This window comes from Malurus melanocephalus, unplaced genomic scaffold (genome assembly GCF_030028575.1).
Source record: "Malurus melanocephalus ecotype Western Australia unplaced genomic scaffold, MMel_1.1 scaffold_58, whole genome shotgun sequence".
Taxonomy (NCBI): Eukaryota; Metazoa; Chordata; class Aves; order Passeriformes; family Maluridae; genus Malurus; species Malurus melanocephalus.
The window spans coordinates 136,840-159,097 of NW_026623290.1; the positions used below are offsets into that span (position 1 = coordinate 136,840).

At 44.9% G+C, this 22,258-nt stretch overlaps 1 protein-coding gene across 7 annotated transcripts in view; it reads right to left on the reverse strand.

Moving 5' to 3' along the window:
- The window catches only part of CHD2 (chromodomain helicase DNA binding protein 2), an 83,112-nt gene extending 66,698 nt beyond the window's left edge, over positions 1-16,414 (reverse strand). For 5 of the 7 annotated variants that reach the window (XM_057365805.1, XM_057365806.1, XM_057365800.1 and 2 more), the window contains exon 1: positions 1,751-2,179. The gene's annotated coding sequence lies outside the window, so the exon portion shown is untranslated. Of the gene's footprint in view, positions 1-1,433; positions 1,714-1,750; positions 2,180-16,109 lie in introns of those variants that run through there. The other 2 variants (XM_057365802.1, XM_057365801.1) reach the window with 2 other exon arrangements.
- Between the last annotated feature and the right edge of the window lie 5,844 nt (positions 16,415-22,258).

A 22,258-nucleotide genomic window follows, 5' to 3' on the forward strand; every position in this document is an offset into this window, starting at 1 on the left:
CTACAAGCAATTTATTTTTTGGACAATTACCTGCTATTTTATTTTCAGCTGCTGAGAGAAACCAGACTAAGCTATTTTAAAAATTATCCTCTAGTATTCTTAAGAGAAAGCCAGCAGACACCCACCTAAAACTAGAACTTTCTTTAGGGCAAAGTGTGTATGCCAGAACCTGTTCTACACTGCAGAACTGTTGCTGGGGTTATAAAACCACTATAATCCAAATCTAAAATAAAGACACTGAACAGTTTGCATAAAGGTGACAGAAGTCCAACGGTCGCTAAAACTTGTATTTCTATTTAAAAAAAAAAAAGGGCTAACTCCAATTGTTGCAATGACGGATTCCTTTTGGCAGAGAAGTACCAAAAAATGTAGATTTACCTCCAACTGCAGTATTTAAAACCTGCACAGAGTTTTATAACCTTGCACAAGCGTACATCATTAAAATCCAACAAATATRGCTATACACAATCTCCAATTAAAACTAAAGTTCTTAGTATTTACCTCCTGCTCTGCCACGGAGGTTTTTATACGTTTACAATTACGATTTTACCCTTAAATTGGTAATTGCTGAATGCGAGACAACCCAAAACAAACGTCARACATTACATTTAAACTTGCATTTTTAGAAACTCTTGCAATAGGTGTTGTACAACTTCTAAATTATTAGAACACTGAAATGACGATTAAAATGTTTCATAAAGATAACTGTGAGGTGTGTGAAAAACCTATAAACTGAATACTAAAAACAAACCTGACACCCAATAAATGTTTTTAAAAGCTTTCCGTGTCAGACACAAACTCATCCTTTTCCTTACCGTGTAATTCATATTTAAGTAACTCTTTTCTTTTTGTAGTGTCGTCTAAATCACAACTGTAGTATTTTGCCAACTTTAAACTGTAGACTTGGCACGACCGAGCTTTGTTTTTCTCAAGCTTTTAAGTTCCTATACTGCTGTTTAAATTGCAAAATCAAATTTGCACGTAATTCCTAAGAGTTTTTCTTTAAAGTTCTGCACCCAAATTGCTGTTTTTCCAGTGAAGTCAGTTTCTCCCTATTGTTTCATAAAGTACCGATCTGTCTCATCCGCAGTCTGTTTCTCTCTTACTGGTTTACAAAGAGTTAAAAGCCAACACCCCACAAAAATACCACTCCAAGTTTTATTTTTAAGAGAAAAGGACATGGCGTCTTTGTTCTTAGAAACTACGAAAACATAACCCCATCCGAGCAGCGACGGACAACAAACGCTCTTTAAACAGACACGGGGCTAAACATTTTAGTGATGATGTCGTACAGCCTTCACCTCTCCCCCCTCCCTCCACTGCTGCATTGGAGTTTCAGGCTGGTTTGCAGATACCCCCCTTGCACGCTGCACTGGGGGGAACCGGTCTGCAGCCCCCCATGTTCGGTGCTGCACAGGAGAGCCAAAACCCACCTCTGCTCCCCCCGGTAGCTGCAGCGGAGACGGGGCGAACGGAGCCCCCCGGGTGCCGCAGAAGAGGGAGGGGAGCGCCCGCAASCGCCGAGGGTCACCGGGGCTCCCCTTGTCCCGCCGCTCCCCCTCAGCCCAGCCCAGTCTCAGGCACGGGCGGGGGTCCCCGAGGGTCCCCGCAGGTCCCCTCAGCGGGCGGCGGGGGAAAAGGGGGGGGGCAGGGAAAGGCAGCGCCCCCTCCCCCTCCCGGCTCCAAGGACATTTTGTTTTTCCTCCCAAGGACAAAGGACAATGACGAGCCCGGAGACTCAGGCACTTACCCGGCGAAGAGCAGCCCGCTGGCAGGCACCCGGGGCCCCGAGGACGGGGCGCTGCTCCCGGCTCACCCTGCCCGGAGTCAAGGGCGGCCCCGCGCCCGCCCGGCGAGGGAGCGGCGCGGGCAGCGCTCCGCAGCCCGGCGCCATTACTGCCCGACCGTCGGCAGCCCCGCTCGGCAGCCCGGCTCGCCGCCCTCCGGAGCCCCGGAGCCCACAGAGCGCCGGGCCCGATTTGGCGCCCGGGAGCGGCACCCAGGGCCCTCGGCGGGTGTCCCCGGTGCGAGCGGCGGGAAGAGCGCCGGGAGACGGGCGGGAGCTGCAGCTGCTCCCCGGCCATCTTGTGCCGTGTGTGTGAGGGAGCCTCCGCCGTCTCCTCTCAACTCCTTGCTCCCCTCCCCCCGCTCAACATGGCCGACCGGTCGCTCCTCACTGCGGCGGGGAAGGGGCGGCACCGCACGCGCGCCCCGCCCCTCTTCGCCCCGCCCCTCCCGGCCCTCGGCTGCGCGCGCGCCGCGCTCCGCTCCCCATTGGCCTCCCCCCGCCCCGGGCCCCGCGTGCTCCACCGCCGCGGCCTCCCATTGGCCCGCGCTCCCCGCCTCAGCCGCTCCCCATTGGCTGCCGCCGCCTCCTCGCGCGCCGGCCGCAGCAGCCGCCCCTCAGGGGGAGGCGGGAGCGAGAGCGGGAGCGGCCGCCGCCCCCTCACAGCCCCACCTGGCCGGATGTCCTACCTGGACTGCCCCAGCGCTGCTAGACCTTACTCCGGAGCCCTCCTCATGCCTGCGCCTGCCTGCACTGACACACAGCCGGCTGCAGTCCCTGGAGTTGGCTGCATTCCCCCGCATCTCACGGTCCCATCTGCCGCCATTCCACAAACACCACCTCTGTTACCCGCCCTTGACATGCGTCGGGCCCAGGGGCAGCTCACCCTCCATGCTCCCCACGGAGAGTAAGGCCACGAACCCCTCTATTCTGATCGGATAAACAGCACTGTGTTGTGCACCCTCAGCTCCAGAACCCAGCACAACCCTGTCACCTGCCTGTCTGCTACATCARTCTCGTTACTGGCGCTCAGAAACAGCACAGACATCCAAATAAAACTAGGTATCCTGCTTTTTTTAGCCAGCGCCATAGAAACTGTCTGGTGTGCCAACCTCACCAGGACACTGTCTCCTGTTTTGCCTACAGCTATAGAAACCATTTCAGGTAACAGCAAGATGGAAAGGCATCCCTCACATTCCTCGTCACTGCCATGAATGCTGTCCCCACCCCCAGTTACGGTGTTCCTCTKCGAGAAGCACATGCAGCAAGCATGACAGAATTGATATTTACATACTTCAGCAGTCACTTTGAATTATATGCACACCTTTCACCTTTCATTTGTCCAGGTGACTCCATTAAAAGCAGAAAGAAATAGTCTAGCTCCTCCTTTTTCATAGCAATGAACCTGGGTATTTWTGACTGAATTAAACTAACAATCCTTCAAATTATTATGGAAGGCCTCAGGATCCAGTGTGGCACTTGAAATCACGCTGTTGGACTTTGGCAGCTCTCTCCTGTGCYGAGTCCTGGAAAAGCCACAAGGAAGTGGCCAGCTGAAAAGAATCAATCCCTATGATTTTGAGCCAAGAGATGTATTTCCTTTCAAAAYACAGAGAAAAGCTGACCTTGTGTATAGGATAGCAGAGGATATCTACTACTTGYAGACAGTGTGGGATAAGGTGTTACCATCTTCAGAGAAGGGATGGTGGTGACCCACATAAAGGTGCCACAGCATGGGAGCCTCCAGTCAAGGAATCGGTGATGGTACGAAAGAGCTGATGCAGCTTCTCACTGAAGAAGGGCAAAAAGCGCTTTTTTTTCCTCACATAAAAAGAATTATTGAAGTCCTGGTCTACAGAGACTGTGGATAGCASAAAGCCTGTTCTGCAACTTCATTCCCATTCAGATTCCTGCAAAAGCCAGTYCTCTGGCTCTCAGTGGAACTGCTTACATGTAAGTGTACATAAAGGTGCTTTCATGGACAGAACCCAGATGCTGTCCTCCTTGGAAAACACTAGCAGTGAAAAAAGGGGAAAGGAYGAGCCAAGATCTACATGAAAGCAGGGTGTAGCAACAGCACTTCTACCTCAGCATTTTCAGCTGACCCTATATGGTAAAACTTCACAGGAARGACCAACATTAGAAATTCCATGTACAATTTCCAGGCTTTCTATTGTTTCTTCCCAGAACACAAGTATGTTTCTAGAAAAATATATATGTTATCACTTGCTATAACCACATAAAAGGGAGAAAAGTGATCAGGCATTCTAGACATAATTGTGCTTTGTAAGAGTAGTGTGATTCCAGCCAGGAGAGTTTAAGACTGTAACTGAACAAGACCTAACCTGTGTGCTCAGACTGTTATCTGATTTTTCTAACTATACCAACCTGCCTAGTGTAATAGATTGTTCCTCTTTAAAAAAATTACCTATGTACATTTATAGACAAATAAGTCTATATCCTCTATATCCTAAGTTCTAATATCCTCATTAAATATACACAGTGCTGYTCTTCTGCTTCCTGGGCATCACAACCTGAGGCAGCTCCAACAAASCTTACACGAGTATCCATGACCTCAGCTGTTCCTTGGCCCCAGGCGAGTTGTATGGAGGTGAGCACAAGTACAGTCACTCCCTGCAGAGCCATGGCTCCCCTCACACAGCTTTGCTSTTCTTTACCAGGATCAGTCTGTTTGTATTCTCTTCCTAATGAAACAGTGGAAGAAAATTCAAATTCCTACTGCCTCTGCAGTTACCCCATTTTTTTTTCCTTCTAATTCAGCATTTCTACACTGCACTTTCCTCTGTAACATTCGTTCCTTCTTTTTAGATGACACACTTTTTTCCTTTGTCTATCATTAGACTAAATACTTCAGCCATGTTTTATGAACCATACGTCTGAAAAGACTGGGACAAGTTAATGTTTCCATTACTAATTTGGGAACTATTTTCTGAGATTGAGCCTGTGGCTGGAATTCCAGATGGAGGCACAGAACCTGACTTTCTGGTACTCCATTTTATTCTAGAACCTTTCTTCCTTCCCCCATTCCCATGTTATTATCCCGTAGGGACAACATCGAAAGGCACACTGGGATCTCACAGGCCAGTGTCCCTTCCCCACCTGCCCTCTGTACCAGAGGACACCAAAAGATTGGTGAAGCAGTTTATTCTTTGTTATACAGTGTAGCCCACAGGTCTTTGAAGACACAAATAAAATGGAAAGACAAATATTGGACAAATGGTTAAGTATTGTATCTTCCTTTTGAAGTAGAAAACAGGAGTCTGAACAAGACGTGGAGATGTGCACTGTCACCAAATTTTTCTTCAACCAAAACTCTCACTTTTTAGAAGAAATCAATGCCAATTTCCTAGGCCCTAAGCCAAACAGARTAATTTGGATTACTTGGACAGAGAATATGCAAACAGGATATCAAATGCCCTTTGAGCACAGYGAGTGCTCTGTGGGAGGCATTTAACTTCCTGTAAAGTGGGTGATTATAGAAGTTGTCACTTTGTTCTGATTCAAGYAGGGGCTCTRTTTTCAGGTTTTGTATGTAATCTGTAACATGTCGGTCAAACAATCTGCCTTTTCMCCCCACTTCTGTTTCCTTCCCCAGCAATTCACTATTACATGGTCAGGTAGGTACAAATTCACCTTCTAAGCATGGTTCCTGGTGTGACTGGTGAAGATGGATCYGATGTACTGATCCCTGCTAAAGCTTCTTCCTACTGTCCCAAGACAAGCAATAAACCCAACAGCAGCAAGGACAAAACTCAGTTCTAGCAATGAACTGTTCGTTCTGCTCCAAGTCTGGAASTGGAATTGAAATCCAGRCTTTTGCTCCAGCCGATAATGAATAATTGCAAACACATCTACACACATAGAGAGAACTTTTAAATATGCCCTTTTTGTTCCTAGGATTTAACACCRAAAACTGAGATTATGTTAATATAGGGGGTTTGCTGGCACTTTTATGGGRCTCATGTTCAGAATGATCAACCTTGTGAACAGCAAGAAAAAGATTTATTACCATGAATAATTAGAAACAAATTCTTATCAGTGTCATAAACATATGGTAAAGAAAAARATCTTTCAGCCTAAGCCAAGCCCCAGTGTTTTTTCAATTTATTCAAAATGAAGCAATTTTAACCAAGATTCAGCTCTATTTCTGCTTTCAAAGGAAAATAAGTTATTAATAAAAAGTATAAAGATGAAATGGAAGTCAGAAATGGATTCAACATATTTTGTGGGATTTAATAGTCTCTCCTAAGCAATTTTTAACTTGTTGGTCACAATGCATCAAAGAATCACTACTGTTACAGTACACGTGATCTTGTGGTCTGAGCTCAAATTTTAGATCTAAGAGCTCCTTAACAACCGACACACCTCACTGTTTCAGTTTTGCATGAGTTCCTGTATACAATAAAGCAAATAATAAACCAGCAACTATTGTCTAGTGAGAGGATTAATTATTTTGCTTTATATTAACTTCACTAGGGAATATACATGCATTTTTTTKGGGAATTCAAATCCACATTCCTTAAGGAGGTTTGRAAATTGAAGTTTTTCACTATTATTACAGATCATCTTCAAACTATCCCTTGTTGCCATCTTAACTAGATATAAGAAATAGAGATCATCTCAGTCAAGGTATTTATGCTGTATTTGCTCWATGTCTAACACACAGCTATTGCCYTAAATGGCAGCCTTAGAGGTATTAAAAAAGTCAAAGWGATATAGTAATCCTAATTTTGATTAAATCTTACGGGAGTTTAAAACTCCAGACTGTTTCAAACTTAAATACTCTGGGTGATTGGACAATAATATRTTTAATTGCTTCTTAAAGTAAACCACTGGAGCTTGGAGCAATGAATCTGTTTCTTTAGCCCCTTTTTTAGACCCTGCTTCTTGTATGCAATGATCTGCTTTTTCAAGGTCACCTTTTAGGTAACAAACTATTCTGCTTGGCTTGGAACACTTGTAAGAGGACTTGGACATGGTAGAAAAAATACTGACCATTTTGCCTGTCCTTGCTTAGAAACTGGTATAAAGTGTTATTAACAAGGTATTACATGTCTCCTTAGATGAAAAATAATGATGCAACTTCCCTTATTGCTAAAATCACCTTTGAAAGAAAATAAGAAACTAAAGTGCACCTTCCCAGGGCCTGTAATGTCAGAGGTACAGCATGCCAGGGCAGATGCTGTGACCTGGCTAACACACTTGAACTGCTCTGCACCGATGAAGTTCCTTCCTTGGAAACTTGCAGGACTGGAACCATACAAGGATTAGGCACTGTGGTAGGGTTTAAAATCACTTTAAAAGGTAGGAGCTGCACACACTGTTCTTTATGTCATCATTCTGGATGTAAATACAGTCTGCAGAATAACAGGAGTGTTTTGTGGTCATGTTTTATCAAGAGTCTGCTAAAAAGAAAAGAAAAAAGCATTGGCACAATTAAGGAAGCCTTACCCAATCTTATGTTTTAAAATATATACTGTTCTCCTATTTTACAGCATGTTATGGAATTGTTACATTAAGAGTCAGAACATTTTGTAACTTCTAAGCCAAATCTTCAGAATATTTAGATTTTAAATGTAGCTGCAAAATTATATTTTAGAAGATATAAACAATAAAATTAAGGTGGGTTTTTTTATAAATTCAGATAATTTAAAATTCTAGCATRATTACTTCCTTGTGGGCATTTAAATCTCATTTTCCAAAGGCATTTACCTGTCCATCTTTGAAACTTATTTGCTGCAAACATAAGCCAGTAAAGYTTGATTGCATAAGTGCTTGAGGAATACGATCAGAAAAGAGAAAACAGGCTTAGCACAAAWATGTGTTTACACATCAGAACTAAGGACAAAAAGAAATTCCCTAGTATAAGCTCTAATTTTTATTTTTACTAACTCTCCATTTGAGTTCTAGCAGAGACTTYGGAAAGTTTAGATGATGAGTATAACACCAACTATACTCTCTTGGTAAWTTTCCTTGGAGTTTTGGAGGCAAAGGGCTTCATACAGGCCTTGCAAATATGACGAATTTCACTCAGATTGAACAAGATTAATTACAGCTACTCTAGAATGAAAAGAAAAACAGCCCAGGCCTCCAAAAACGTAAGTGTAGTACTGGGATTTTTATTTCAAGCAAGTCTCAAGCCTGTTTCCATAACAATCTTCATTCTTGTCTCCCGTGTGCAGGTAGCACCGTAGGGCATTTATTGATTGCTATATAAAAGTTGACAAAATGATGCATTATTCAGTAAATTGCCACATGCAGGGAAAAGAAATGGTACCTTTTTTTCTGAAATCTTACAAGTATATACTTTTTTTATTTCATAGACAGTCTGACAAAGCACTGAATCACCCTGTTGTAATGCACCATATATATAAAAGACACCTTATGTTAGTAGCTCAAAACAAACTTCTTTGTATTTGTCAATACTTGCTAGATATGGAGTCCAATCAATTTTTGCTGTAGTGATGCACCGACACACTTGGATTAGACTAYTACCTGAACACAAATAGCTCCTGTGTCAGGCTGATGTTTCCCATGAGCTTTTGTATTTTCTTTCTATAGTTAATTCATTATAAACTGGCTCCTGACAGAGCTTTACCCAGCTCAAAGAGCTCAGCAGCCCAGGGACTAGAGCAGCTCTGGGCATGTCAGGCACCTATACTCTGGAATTACCAGCTTTAACTGGTTGCAGACAAGAGATTTTCACGCTGAAACAAATACTCCCCCACCCCTCTCTCTGACCGAGCCATTAAGGGTGACAATTTTGTCTCAGCTTAAAACCATTCACAACACACTTTTTTTTAATAGTCAAAGTTTTGTATTAGGTGCTGAGCTGTGAGAAAACGTAAGCAGCCCTAGAAAACACTGTTGGTACAGTCCTGTCACAAAATTAGGTCACTGGCTTTTTGTGCAATTAAAGCAGCAGAGGAAACACAAGACGTCCTGGCTGAGACACGCACAGTGCTCGATCACCATCTGAAAAATCTGCCACCTTCATTGCCATTTCACCCAAAGGAAGACCCCAACAAAGTTCTGTGCGCCCAAAACAAGATTTATTTTCTTCAAGATTCAACCATGCATCTAACAAGAATCTATCACTTCTCTGAACAAGYGTGTCTTAAGTCTAGAAACATTTACTTTCATGACAAAAGCGGAGATTTTGATCTCTTCTTGTTACTTCAAACACATGGGACATAAGTTACGTGCCTGTGCCTTTAATTCAGGGCTGAGTAATTACATTTAGGCCCATGGAATCACTCCAGGTTTTTCTTGGTGTCTAAACTGAATGTTGTCCTAAGGATTTGGAAGCATATGAAGTGAATTTAGGGATGAACATGTATGTCAGTGGAAAATGCAACTGCAGTGAACTAATCCAGTCTGTAGAACGGAAAGAGAACCTGAAGCGTTTCTCAAAAGTAAGAGCAAGCCTGTTGTAGCTTTGCACATATATGTATAATTGCATCACCATTCCTTGTGTTTTCCCCAACATTACTTTTTCTTTATATTTTTATTAATAATGGCAAAAGAAATAATATAAATATTGGTAGGTACTTCACCTCTTATTCCTCTCCTTCAGTAAGCCTTTAAAACCTTTCCATAAAMCAGAATATTGACTATGAAGAGACCAAATGYTAGACCAAAGTAGAAGCAAATAGGTCAAAATAAAATGCTTTTAACTGAGAACCTATCTCATATTTTCTTGYAATGAGACACACATGCTACTGGTATTAAACAGTATATTTGAATACTCAGACSTAGTGTATAAGACAAAGGAAACCATACAGCACTTTGGGGAAAAAAATGTGTGGGGAGTATAAGTTCGTACGTGTAGGCGCTAAAGGCAAATGCTTGAATAATTTACAATCATAACACACATGAAAATGAAAYACTGTAACTTTAATAACTGGCTTTTTTTTTCCTCTTTAACTCCAATTATTAGGCTATTGTGCTCCAGGCTAGCATATCAGGTGCTGATAATGAACATGCAGACACAGGACGTTTTCTGCACAAACGAAAACTGTTCTACTCCAAAGATTAATAAAGGATTATCTTCTTGTATACACACACACACATATATATATATATACATGTATATATATATGTATATACATATACACACACACACAGAACGAATGAAAATTGGAAACAAAATTGGAATGTTGAAGTCTACTCAAGTGTTGTTAATAATATGGAATTAAGTTTAGGAGAAAATATAACCTAATTAAGAGATTCCAAAAGACACATTAGTATATGCTGGAAAATTAATTTTCATATATGGAGACCATTTTATGCTTTATATTATCATTATAAAATGCACAGTCTTAGGCAAACAAACCCAAGAGGTGCATGAATGTCACACTAGAGCTCTCTTCAGTACATGAATTGCTGGTGATCGCTGCACTGCACCCAGGTCATGTTTGAACTGCAGATGGAATGTAACCTTAGCAGAGTAAAAAAGGGCAATCAAGAAAATAATAGTCTTGAGGTGGCAAAGAGGCTTTTCTGTAATGAAGCAATCACCGTTTCATAGAAATCTTTSCAGGTGACAAACTTGAAAAGGAAACTTTAGACCCAGATCGAGGAGATCAAAGGCCTTGCAAAATTCAACTGCACATAATATGGAGGAGTCTTAAATATGACTAATACTCCCTGCAAACCTAGTTGGGATTTGGATACCATGGCTGCAAGTGTTCAAGCCTTTTGTGAGCTGAAGTAATAATGGCTGCTTTCCTGGGAGCCCCACACCCAAGTGCACTGCTTTGCTGCAGCATTCCTAATCCCACACCATATTCCAGCAGAGGCTGCAACATTTCCAAGCTACACATTATGGACTGGTCAACCAGCAATAAGATGCTTATTGGGTCAGCAAGGAAAGTGAAGGAGACCCTTTGCACTCATTTTGTAGCTCTTCCTTTAGTATATGCACTAATTTATCTCCAACCTGCAGTTTCCCCCGAAGTGCAGAACCTCTAGAACAGAAATTTGTTGAAAATGAACATCAGATCAAAAGGTCCAGGCGTCCAACAGCATGATTTCATGAGCTCTGCCTCCTTAAGAAGCCAGGAAGAAAAAAATACAGCTACATGAAAAATAAATGAGCAGCTTTTCCTGACTCTGAAACCAGAAAATAATTACATGAAACCAAAATCAAATGCAGCACTATCACTTGTATTCCCAAATGCCAGCATTAATTCTCCCTCTTCTAGTTCACAGAGACTTGTTAAACAAATGAGCCTTATAATGCATTTTGCAAGTGAAAGGTCCCGGAGTGGTAAAAAGTCAACTCACATACCAAAGTGCCTTAACAAAAATGCTGCAGCTTGCTCCAGGAGTCCTGTRCTGAAGGGAACCAGCCGGAGCTCACTCCTGCCACAATCCCGATTTTCTGCTTTGATCAAAAGAGCAGTTCTGCAGCACTAGCAATAGTCTGGGCTTTCAGATCAAAACTAATATCTCAATATCTGTAAGTCAAGTCAGCTTGTGTAAATCACAAAAGGTTGGTTTCATGTGTGCACATATCAGTCAGACCTTTTTTTATAGCAGGAAAAAAAAATCCTTTATTTAAAACACACCTGGTGAACCACGTTTTCCCTGCACACCTGGGCTGTACTGCTGGTTACCCTCCCTCCACCCTTCGTGGCATTTGTGGAACCATGTTACACCTCCACGATTTTTTGTCTCTTGGACAGACCTGATTTTGCTTTCACACTGCAATTCCCTCAGGAGAACTTTTCCCCTTTTSCCTGGTTTTCCGCGCTTGTCACTACTTTTTTCCCTCAAGTTTAAAAACCCTTTGTACTGAACGAGGGTGAAGGCGGAATGAATAAGCCTCTTGCTTCAAACTAAAAGCCTTAAAAGAAAAGCCTTAAAATCCAAAACCTCACGAACACAACATGTCTCCTCCCGCTGCATTAATGCCGCCTCACGAAATGGCGCCTGCCTCTGCAGACAGCTGCCTCAAAACGCCCACGGCTCCTCGGCAAAACAGAAATGCAACTTTTTTTTTTTTTCCTAAAGCTTTTATTTGTCTCTCTTTACATTAATCTCCCGAGAGTCCTCCGCAAAGCCGAAACCTTCATGGAACAAGGTTTCCCCTCCGCTTTTAGAGCCCCCCCGGGCCTGCTCCCCTCACGGCCGTGGGTGTGTGTGGGGCTGTGGGCTCCARCCCCTGCACAATGTAAATAAATGCGCCGATTCAGCCACTATCGCCACCATCTCGCCTTTCCAGAATTTTCTCCCTCCGCTTCCCAAATATAAAAGGACTTTTTGTGCTGAACACGGAGCGGGAGCGGTGACGAGCTCGGCGCAGGGCGCCATGTGGTATTTGGTTTCTCTACAGTACATGTTTTTATAATGAAGGGGGAAGGGAAGGAAGGGAGCTGCTCCTAGCAGCATGCCAATAATCTGTTGCAAAGGACTGGAGCGCTCAGAGCCAATTAGTGCTCCGGTTAACTATTTAAATGCTGAAACAAAGCCAGTCCCGGGCACGGAATCGGCGGGATTCGGCACAGAAAGGATTGTGTGGGCTCCCAGGGCTTCGAGTTCGTACAGATTTTATCACAGATGCGTTTTTCTACACTTCAATAGTAAAYACTTTCGATAGGCAAACTGGCCACTGAAACTCCTTTAAATCACAGCATTTAAAGGGATGACAGCTATATCCAGAACACGTAAAGTTTAAAGAGAAGCTGGATCAGTGCCAGCCTGTGGTGGAACCATAAAAGCCACCCAGAGGAGCTGCATTTCCGATAGGGATATCAGGTAGGGACACAGAAACAGCAAACCCATGCTATCCATGGCTGGGTGGGGAAGGGTCAGAGTTCTGCTCTGCCAAAGGACAGATGTGTCACTGCAACATCTCCCAGCAATGCTGCTGTGGGTGGAAAAATGCCACAAGGTGGGACAAGCTCTACGAAAGCAATGGCAGAGTCTGWCTCCCTCTAAATGTGATGTCTCCGTCATCCAGACATCGCTACCCTGCACCAATCTTGTTTTTTCAACCCCTTAACGACACCAGAACAAGACACAAAATAGGGGCTTTTTATATTCTGCAGTTTTATTTGTCATAAACCTTTAAAGCCCGAGGCAGGCCGGCTCGTGGGCTTGCTGTCTRCCACTGAACAAGCCAGGGAAGAAGACATACAGGGAATTCTCAGCCTCAATTTTTTTTTCTCTGGGGACAAGTCTGAACATGGCCAGAGAGCACAGATAAATTAGTCCTAATGCACAATAACCTGCTCCCGCTTGACCCAGCGGGTCAGTAAACCTATTTGTGTCCTCTTTTTTTTTATCCCATGACGTACCGGGGAATATTGGATCAGACTCCCAGGGATGCCAGGAGGATCAGCAGAGTTTGTACAGCTCACTGAAATACCCAGAGTGCCAAAAGCAGGCTCTGCACCCCAGCCCAGCAGCCCTGGCAAGAGTTTATTTGCTTGGGTGGGGCCATACCAGCTCTGCAGGTCTGCTCCCAGCACAAGCAAGCTCTGCAGTGCACATGAAAGGCGTATTCAAACATCACTACCCCCGCTCAAAGATGAAGTCAAATTTCCCTACTCGCCATGGAAAAAGTCCAGTGCCCATGAGAGCTGCGGGCACCCCATATGAAGGGCTGTAGCAAAGCTGATGCTAAAACACATCTCACTTTTAAGCTCCAGAAAGGATTCTGGCTAAATTAAAGTATAACTTTACAGTGAAATAAAAAACACTGGGGACCGGGGGAGAGGAAACATATGGGTARGAAACTAGCAGATTATTTAGGCATGTGAGCTGTCAGAGTACARGCAACACAAGAGCTCTCTTGTTCCTGCTGCCTCCCACAGCTGCATTCACTAAATATATCCTGGGCTGAGAGCTGCATTTCTCCACCCCTTCCTCAGCCCAATCGCGTTTGCACAAACACCACCCAGGTCCCTTGGGACAGGCTGCGAGGCAGCGGCGATGCCCTAGTTACAGACGGCATGAAGGACAAAAGTGTCTAATCATGTCTGCAACGGGGAGAAAWTGTTCCATTCACACCCTTTTCGGAGAGGGAGTCTATGCATCTGATCCATATTTAACTTAAACCCAGGGTGGTTTGTTCTCTGTAAGGATACACCCCATTTGTATGACAGAATCAGTTACTGGAAGTTATTCCTATCAGATGATTTTCAATAGTTTATGGGGAAAAAGGAAAAGGCAGAATAATACCCAACTCTATAAAAAAAATCTGGCAGATGTGGAGGAGAGCAATGGTCTCGAGGACTGGCTGTCCCCCAAAAAGTTTTACCCAGTTTTACCTTCCATCATTTCTCTCAGTGTATTGCCTGATCTTACATACATCTCAGGAAGGGGGGTGGAGAGGTGGAAGATATGACTGCATTTCCATAGGACTGTGGTGCTCCCCCCATGACCTCCACTCTGCTCCTCACATTTCTCCCATCCTCACTTTGAATCCTTTACTCACAAGGACACATTCTTTGGCCCAGACAGCAGAGCCTTGGTCCCAACCACAGCCTTGAGACTCTGCTGCAGTCACCACAAAGGAGGGAAGAGCTGCTCCTTCTGATATAGTGAATTCTATAGTGGATTAAATTGTGGAAGAAAAAGAAAGTCATCTTGGTGTCTTTCCTCACTTCTAAGCTGTGAGCCAGCAGGGATTTTGACCCTTCTGGTCTCTGCTTCTTCCTTTCCTCACAGTTCCCCGTTTCTCCAACACCTCCAGCTCCATTAGCAGCAAAGCAAATTTGACAGAATCTGGTAATTTTTTTCAAGCTTTATCATTTTAAGAAGTCAGTGGGAGCAGACTATCTCACAATCAAACCTCACAGGAGGGAGAATTAAATATATCTCATGCATGACCTTAATCCGTAGGATTTTGCAGATAGTTTCTCTTGTAATCTCAATACCCGGAGCTTATTACGCATTCAAAACATATCTGTAGCCCTGGAACACTTTGCAACAAAAGGAACTCAAATACATTTTGATATAATTATACAGTCACACCAGTCACATGCTTGCTACAGAATAAATATAAATACTGGGCTTTTGGGAATAACTGGCAGACTTAAAGTGTAAAAAAACAAAAAAAAAACCTAACCCAAGAATGAAACCATCTATTATATATGGAAAAAAGATCAGGTTTAGATGTCAAATTGCAGTCGAGGAAAATGGCACAMTTATGTACGAAGAGTCTTTTATATATTTTTTCAATATGCGAAACATAAAAGAAAGAACTGAAACTCAAGCATCTCCATAAAATAAGACTTCATTTCCTAAAGTAGGAATATCATTTAAGGCATTTAAAAACCTTTTGAAATCAGATAATTCATTCACAAAATGGCCACAGGTCCCTAAGCTTAAAATGCTGAAAGCTAGAAAAGTTAGAAAACTATTCTCTGGGGTTTGTGTCTTTCTAGCACATTTTTTCTTCCTCTGCTTTTTTTTTTTTCTTTTTTTGCCGTCCTGAAACAAAATGACCTCAAAGACTATTCTAATTTCGTGGTTGGAAATCGCCTCGTTTAATTAGGGACGTTGCTGTTCAAGAGCCACACCCCGCTGCACTGTTTGTGCTGAAAACCAGCCTCACTTACTGGGGAGCGACCGGGGGTTTTGCCTGCTCCGATCTCCTAAGGTCTTCTATGGATTTTGGAGCACACGTGGGAAGATGTAATCTCATCTCTGTGTTTTTAAGAAGGGAATACAAAACGTGCAAGCAGATGCTAAACCTGAGTCCCAGAGAAGCCACAGGAGAGTGAGTTATCTTCACCAGCACCGCCGTTCTAAAAGCAAAGGCATGAGGCGCTGGGATGGAAGGTTTCTTTCCTCAAACAAGGCAGTGACTCACCCACATTCCGAACTGCGCAAACAMGGGAGGCAAACTCCTCCTGGCATTTGGGATCCTCTGCATTTCCCTCTGTGGAGCAAATCCCAAGCAAAGGCGGCTGTGGTGGTTTGTTACAGCAGACACAGCACAGAGCAGATGCATTTTGGAAAGGGACACTCTTTTGCACACCTCTGTGTTTATGTGCCTTCTTGAAAAAATAAAGAGTTCTGAAAACACACTGAAAAGGAAAAGGGCTACTACHAACAATCAGTTTTCAAGAGCCAAACCCGTATATTCTTAGATACCATGTTTTTTTAATACTGAGGCAGTAGTTTACTTTTAAAAAAGCAAACAAACAAAAACCAATCCAAGGACAGACAAAACAAGTCAAAAAGTTCACTGAGCAGGGAACCAAGCAGTGTGTAATTGGATAAGGTGCTGTTTCTAACCATCAAGTTACCCATATGGSAAAATTGACCTAGGGATGTGGAAACTCACCCTCCTAAACGTCTGCTCAGTTGTTCCCATCAGACAAGGCACACTTCACAAGCATATTCCAGGTGACAGATGGCATGTAGCCAAGCTGCTGAACGTGCCCTGCTCCACCCTTCCTGCATGGCTCGCCTGGAGGTGGAGAACGCAGTGCAGGTCCCCAGATGGTCCGGGCATCAACTGAGCTGCTGGGTGGTAGCAACGGAGCCCTCAGCAGCAGGGATGAGAGGAGGAGGTGGTGGAAAGGTTGGGTGCGAGGAAACAGGACCAAAAAGGAGCCCAGAAAGCACAGRACGTTGCTAATTTGGGAGAGAAACTTCAGGAAACCAACATGTCTAAACTGTAAACCTCAGAGAGGTTGTGGTTAGGAGACACATGTGTCACGGTGACAGGGCTGCAGGGCGGGCTGTGCCTGTGCCCAGGACAGGACTGAAAGCCATAATCCATGTGAAGCTAGCTCCCCAAGGAATGGGGCTGGGTCCCATGTGTAGCTGTGCTAGGGCTGTGCTGGGTGATAYTTGTTCATCTGTGTAATGCAGAAACAGCAGCACAAAAATCCCCTCTGGCTTTGTACTCCATGAAGCAGAATTAAGGCTGCTGATCATTGTGTTCCACATTATAACAAATTTTTCAATTATCAGGTTTGCAGTGGTAGGCAGACACCCTAAAATGGCATGTTCATTCATTTCTCCTGGGGAGCAACTCCTGAGGGCTCCTGGAGCTGCTGCAGAAGGGAAGTGGCAGCATTACGTGAATGGGGGGGACATGGAGGGTGGGACMCTTATTCGTGTGACAATTAGCTCTGTCGGTTTGGCTGATGCTGGGAGACACCTTGGCAGCAGGGGCTGCTAGCAGGAACACAGAACTCTTACTGATAACAGTATGAAGCCTCACACAGATAAAATAAGCTATCCTAGAGCTGAAACCATCCTCCAGACATCRTGGAAATGCCTGTTGCACTAACGCCGCTGCCACCCTTAAAGCTAAGCCCCAAGCAAGCAGGGACAGCACACAGACCCGCTTCTCCTCCTGCTGCAGGTTCTGCTGGCAGCGTTTGAAATATTTTAGGCATTTCAGGTAACTCTCCTGTCAGGATTCCAGAGCTTACATTAAAAAAAAAAAATCTGCTTATCAAGTTGCAGTACAACAGCGATCCGTCTGGTTTATTAGATGGAAAGAACAAGAGCGGGGGAGGATTTTGCTGACAGTGTTTCTGCCTTGATTAAGTGACTGTGATGATCAGTGCAACAGCAAATAAACATCACGAATTCATTACAAGATATTTCCTYGTGCAAAGGAAGAGAAACGGTCACAAGAGGTGGACTCCATGCACATTATTATTATTACTTCTGAGCATTTTGGCTGGCTCGGGCTATTCGGAAAGCGCAGTTCTGCCAGGTTGCTTGAGAAAAGCAGCATTTGTCCGCAGCTTTCCAGGTCCCCAGCTTTCGGCAGGAAAACACAACTCAAATCCCTTCTCGGGAACAAAGGTGCTTCCCAGGAGCCTGGCGTGCCGCCGGCATGCCGAGCGCGTAGCCAAGCAACGGCAGCCGGATTGGGGCTTGTGCCTCAACCGTGATGCTCCAGCCTCCACAAACAATTCTTGCCACGTAGACAGGACCGTGCAGGGTAATGGAAAATTACTGCGGGCTTTTTTTCTTAAAGGGCGAGAAGCTCCGCTGGCGGGGAGGGTTGATTCCTATCCCACTTCCCAGCGCGCCCCAGGGTCAGTCTGTGTTTCCTGCGAGGACTCTGCAGTGCGTCACCGCCCGCCGGGCATTAATACAATGAAATAGCATTTGCATGCTCTTGCAGCCGGCTGCGGGGATCAGGAGTGTAAAGCAGCGAGCTGAGCTGCGAGGGAAGCGTCGAGCAGAGCGGCCAGAGCTGAAGAACCGCGGCTGCGGTTCTCGAACTGCTCTCCAYGCGGCTCAAACGTGGCAACCTTAGCGCAGCGCAGTTCGTCCGGGCTGCGAGCTGATGCCAAAATAACCCTCCTGCGCTTGGCAGGCGCACTGTTTTAACAACTGCCTGGCACATTCCTGCCTGCAAGGCTGCAGGAATTGAAAAAATACCGTTAAAGAAAGAGCAAACTTTGCTAGTGGTTAAACTGCTACCAGGGCAACAGCAATTTAAAAAAAAWTATGGCAATGTTTACCTCCAGTTTCTGGTGTAAAAGAGAATTTAGTTATTAAGACAGCAACGTGCTTATTTAGCTTTTCATACCAAGCAAAAAAAGCCACACAAATAGCTAGAGGAGCACCAAACAGCCTGTTCAAGCCACTGCACCTCTGAAAATTAGAGAAATGCAGACATACTGGTTGGGCAGGGCAGAATCTGCCCCCAGGGCACACAGGAGCAGCCCAGCAACAGGGCACCCCACCCAACCGTGCTTCCCAGTCTTCAAAAGTAGCTCTTGTATCCCGTACAATTTTCATCTCCTGCAGGAGCAGACCACACTGTCCGTTCCTTGTGGCACCTATGGGGAACCGTGTCCAGTTTGCAGCAAAGAGAAAGGCAGACCTGCTCCTCTTGCTTTTACCTTTCTGCTCACTGCATGCAGCTCCTGGTGGCCCTGGTGTGGCTTAGGATCACAGATGTTGCATGCCAGACTTGCTCCAGGTCAGCTCCTGCAGCAACAGCGCTTTTGTTCTTCCCTATCTTCATGTATTAACTCGCCTGTTTTTTTCTCAGATAAGCACTGGTTAAAGCCTCAACCCAAATCTTTTCACTTTGTTGTAGCCAGCTAATGAAAACGAAGCCCCTGCACCAAGTTAGGGGACTGCTTTGTAATAGAAACTTCCTCTCCCTTAAATAGAGCCCTTTGTTGTGAAGCTGTTTTYATTGCAAGCTCCACAGGGAAAGTCATTATATTAAATAGAGGTTGACCTCATTTTGTAGTCTTCGATATTAGACCTCATAAGGAGAAACGTAATTAGAAGCGGTGAGTTCTCGACAAAGATACACAGTACTTGTTGCTGTTTCCTCTTACCTAAGGATTCATTTAACATGGCTTGGAAAGAGTAACTTGAAACAGCTTTTGGCAGGTAAGTGAACTCAACTAAAATGCAAAGATCTGGTTTCCAAGAAGCCTTTTACAAGCTGTACAGAGAAATGAAATGCAAGCCTCCAGCAGCACACAAGGCTTCCTGCAGAGCYTCCCTGGAATAGCTGCAAACCTGCATTCCAGTGAAAGCTAATCTTGGTCCGAGGCTGGGGTTACATGAAGACATCTGGTGGCAGAGAGGAACCAAACCTGAACCGATGGTCAGGCATGGACCTGCTCCTGTGGCAGCCTGTGCTTGGCTGGAGGGAATCGAGGGAATTTTCTACTGCATTTCCAAGGTTGTGCTCTGAGACAAAGAAAGCAAAAAGGTTTCATYTCAGTCAACACAGAAAGGGAGGGAATGCAAATGCCCCGGCTTTGTTRGCTTTGCTAATGCAACCTGGGTTTCCACGCAGTGGACACTGTTGTCACAGGGGAATGGGTAAACATAGCACTGGCCACCACTAAATAAACACATTTTCCACAGAAAGGGAGGGACATGCTGCACCATGCTTCACTGAGCACAACCCCGTGTTGGGGCTTTTCACCTTAACATGATTTGGGTTTAAAACATCTCTTCACAGCCTGCTTTTCAAGTAACCCTATACTTTTCCAGTCTATGGAAGTTTGCTTGAAATACGCATTTTGAATTCATTTTTCCAGCTCTTGTGATGGCCCCACTGCTCTCCCACCTCCTGAGCATCCCTTGCTTTCCCAGTGTTCTGAGTCCTGCTGGAAAAGTGTCTCTTCCCTGCTGAAACACTCATTATGTAAAAAAGAACAATTTCTTTTTGAAAGGCCCAGGCTCCCTTAAATTTCCCTTTAGATTCTGTGGTTTGGTCAAACATTTCTGCTCCAGAAACCCTGAGGACTTCCTGATTTTTGCACAGTTTCCCCCTCTGCAAACAGCTGACTGCTTTAAACTCAGCTTTTGATTTGGTTTCTTGAAAAATCAGATAAATGGTGGGATCCCCAGCTGAAGCACTTTCACATAGTGTTAAATAGCAACTTCTTTTCTGTAGCACCAATTCTCCTGGTGCCATGTGGAGCAGGGCGGTTGYTGCCCACACCTGCAGTGGGTTTGCTCTGGGCTGTGGTTTGTGGCACAATGTGCATTCCAATGGGAGAAAAGAGAAAAGCAGCTCCTGCAAGAACATCACCAGAAACTCCCCAAAGCCCACAGCATGGTGGCTTGACGCACCCAGACTTTGTTCCTCCTCCCTGGGAACAGATTTCTACTCCACACAAGCAAAAGGGATCGCAGTCATGAAAAATGTGTGAGGAAGCCAAGAGMGGGACTACAGCAGCCTGGGACAGAGCTGGATGGGTGGGCTGGGGGAGGACATTTAGTGTCCAGCAGCTTTCCTTGGGGACAGAAGAACATGACATTGATAAGATACCTTTATCATTGCACCCTACTTGGCCTCCATCCTCAGCAAGGCCAGGGCTCTTCCRGCTTAGCTGGTTTTTCCTCCCTCCTTTTTTAGATATAGAGTGTTATTAAATCACACCCAACAATTCCCACCACACCTCAAAGCAATTAACCCCATCCCACRGCAGCACTGGCTGGGGAAATCCTGGACAGTGTCCTGGGACTCCCATAAAGCTGTGAGCAATATTGCCACCCATTCAGTGTGAAGAAGGTTGAGCTTTTTGAATTTATTTTTGGAGCAGTAAGTTATTTTCAAAGAGCCTTTCTGATGGGCTTAGCTTAGCTCTGTATGAGCTGCCAAGTGAGCTCCTCCAGCTCTGTGGGCACCATTAGCAGGCCTGCCCTGTACTGGAGTGGTGTCAGCACTTCTATCACAGCACCCTTCCCCTGCTCCAGCCCCTTTATAAGTGGGACATTAAAAATCCAGTTCTGGCAGAAACACTCGAGCCAACAAGGAAAASAGTCATCATTTTAACCTGATCCTTGCTAAACTTATCTGACTGGGTGGAGAAAGCAAGGATTTAAAATATATTTTCTCCCTCCCACGCCTAAATCATGAATTTTAAAATCCAGCTGTATTGCACTCAAATTACTCACGGGGAATTTTTTTTTAGGTTGKTTTTTTTTTCTTTGTAACTTAYCCGTGGTAAATGGAGAAGTGATCCTTTCCCTCCTCTGCCTCTTCCGCAAGCCAAACACTTGATTAAAAGTTTCCATTGTCAGTCCTACTAATGAAGGCCACAGTTAAYAGTCATTTTAATTGGGCACGAATCCAGTGTAGTGTTAAGGGAAGAGACGGATGTCCTTCTCACCACCTTTGGTGACACACAGCCACCCAGTGTGCTGGGGCAGGAATTAATTTAGCTGACAGCTCACCAGGAGTTTCCAGCCATCTCAGCCTTGGCTGAAATCACCCAACAGGAGAGCAGGGGCACTGCTGGGTTGGGACACTGCAGACAGGGCTGGAGGAAAGCAGRAGTGCTCATGGAACATGGTTTTTAATAGCTGGCTTCTAGATCAGCTGCTGCTCAAGGAAAAAGCAGCCCCTTCTCTTGTGGAGGTGCTATTGAGTGGTCATGCTGTCAGCCAGACTGATGGATTCATCCAGCCTTAAACTCCATCATTTTCMCTTTTCCTTGAATTTTCAGCGGCATCAGTTCCCTGAGCACAAGAACGAGAACACAGAGTGGAGATAGGGGACTGGGACAGAGGAGTGCAAGATGTCTCCAGCCAGCAGCACCAAGGGCTTGGGGAGGTTTGTCTCTCCAAATTCAGCACACAGCGTGTGCACCATGAAATCAGCAGGGGAAGAGAAAGGGCCCATGGTCTTCTCTGCATTGCCTTAACACCAAGGTGAATGACCATCCACAGGCAGACAAACATTAAGAGGGAGCCTACCAACTCTTTGACTCTTACAAAGAAATTACCCCATTTCTGGTTTCAATATTTACACATTTCCTAAGCCCAGCATGTAGTCCTGTGTAATCCCAGGAAAGGCAAAGCCTGGAAAACAGGTCAGGCTCCAGGTGACAGGAGCTTGTTCTGGTGTAATGATATATGCAGCTCCAGACTTGCTGAGGATGTTTAGGAGATGCAGAAGGTTCTGTGGAGCCAGGTGAGACAACAGCCAGCCCAGCTCAGCCCAGCCCAGCCCAGCCCAGCCCAGCCCAGCCCAGC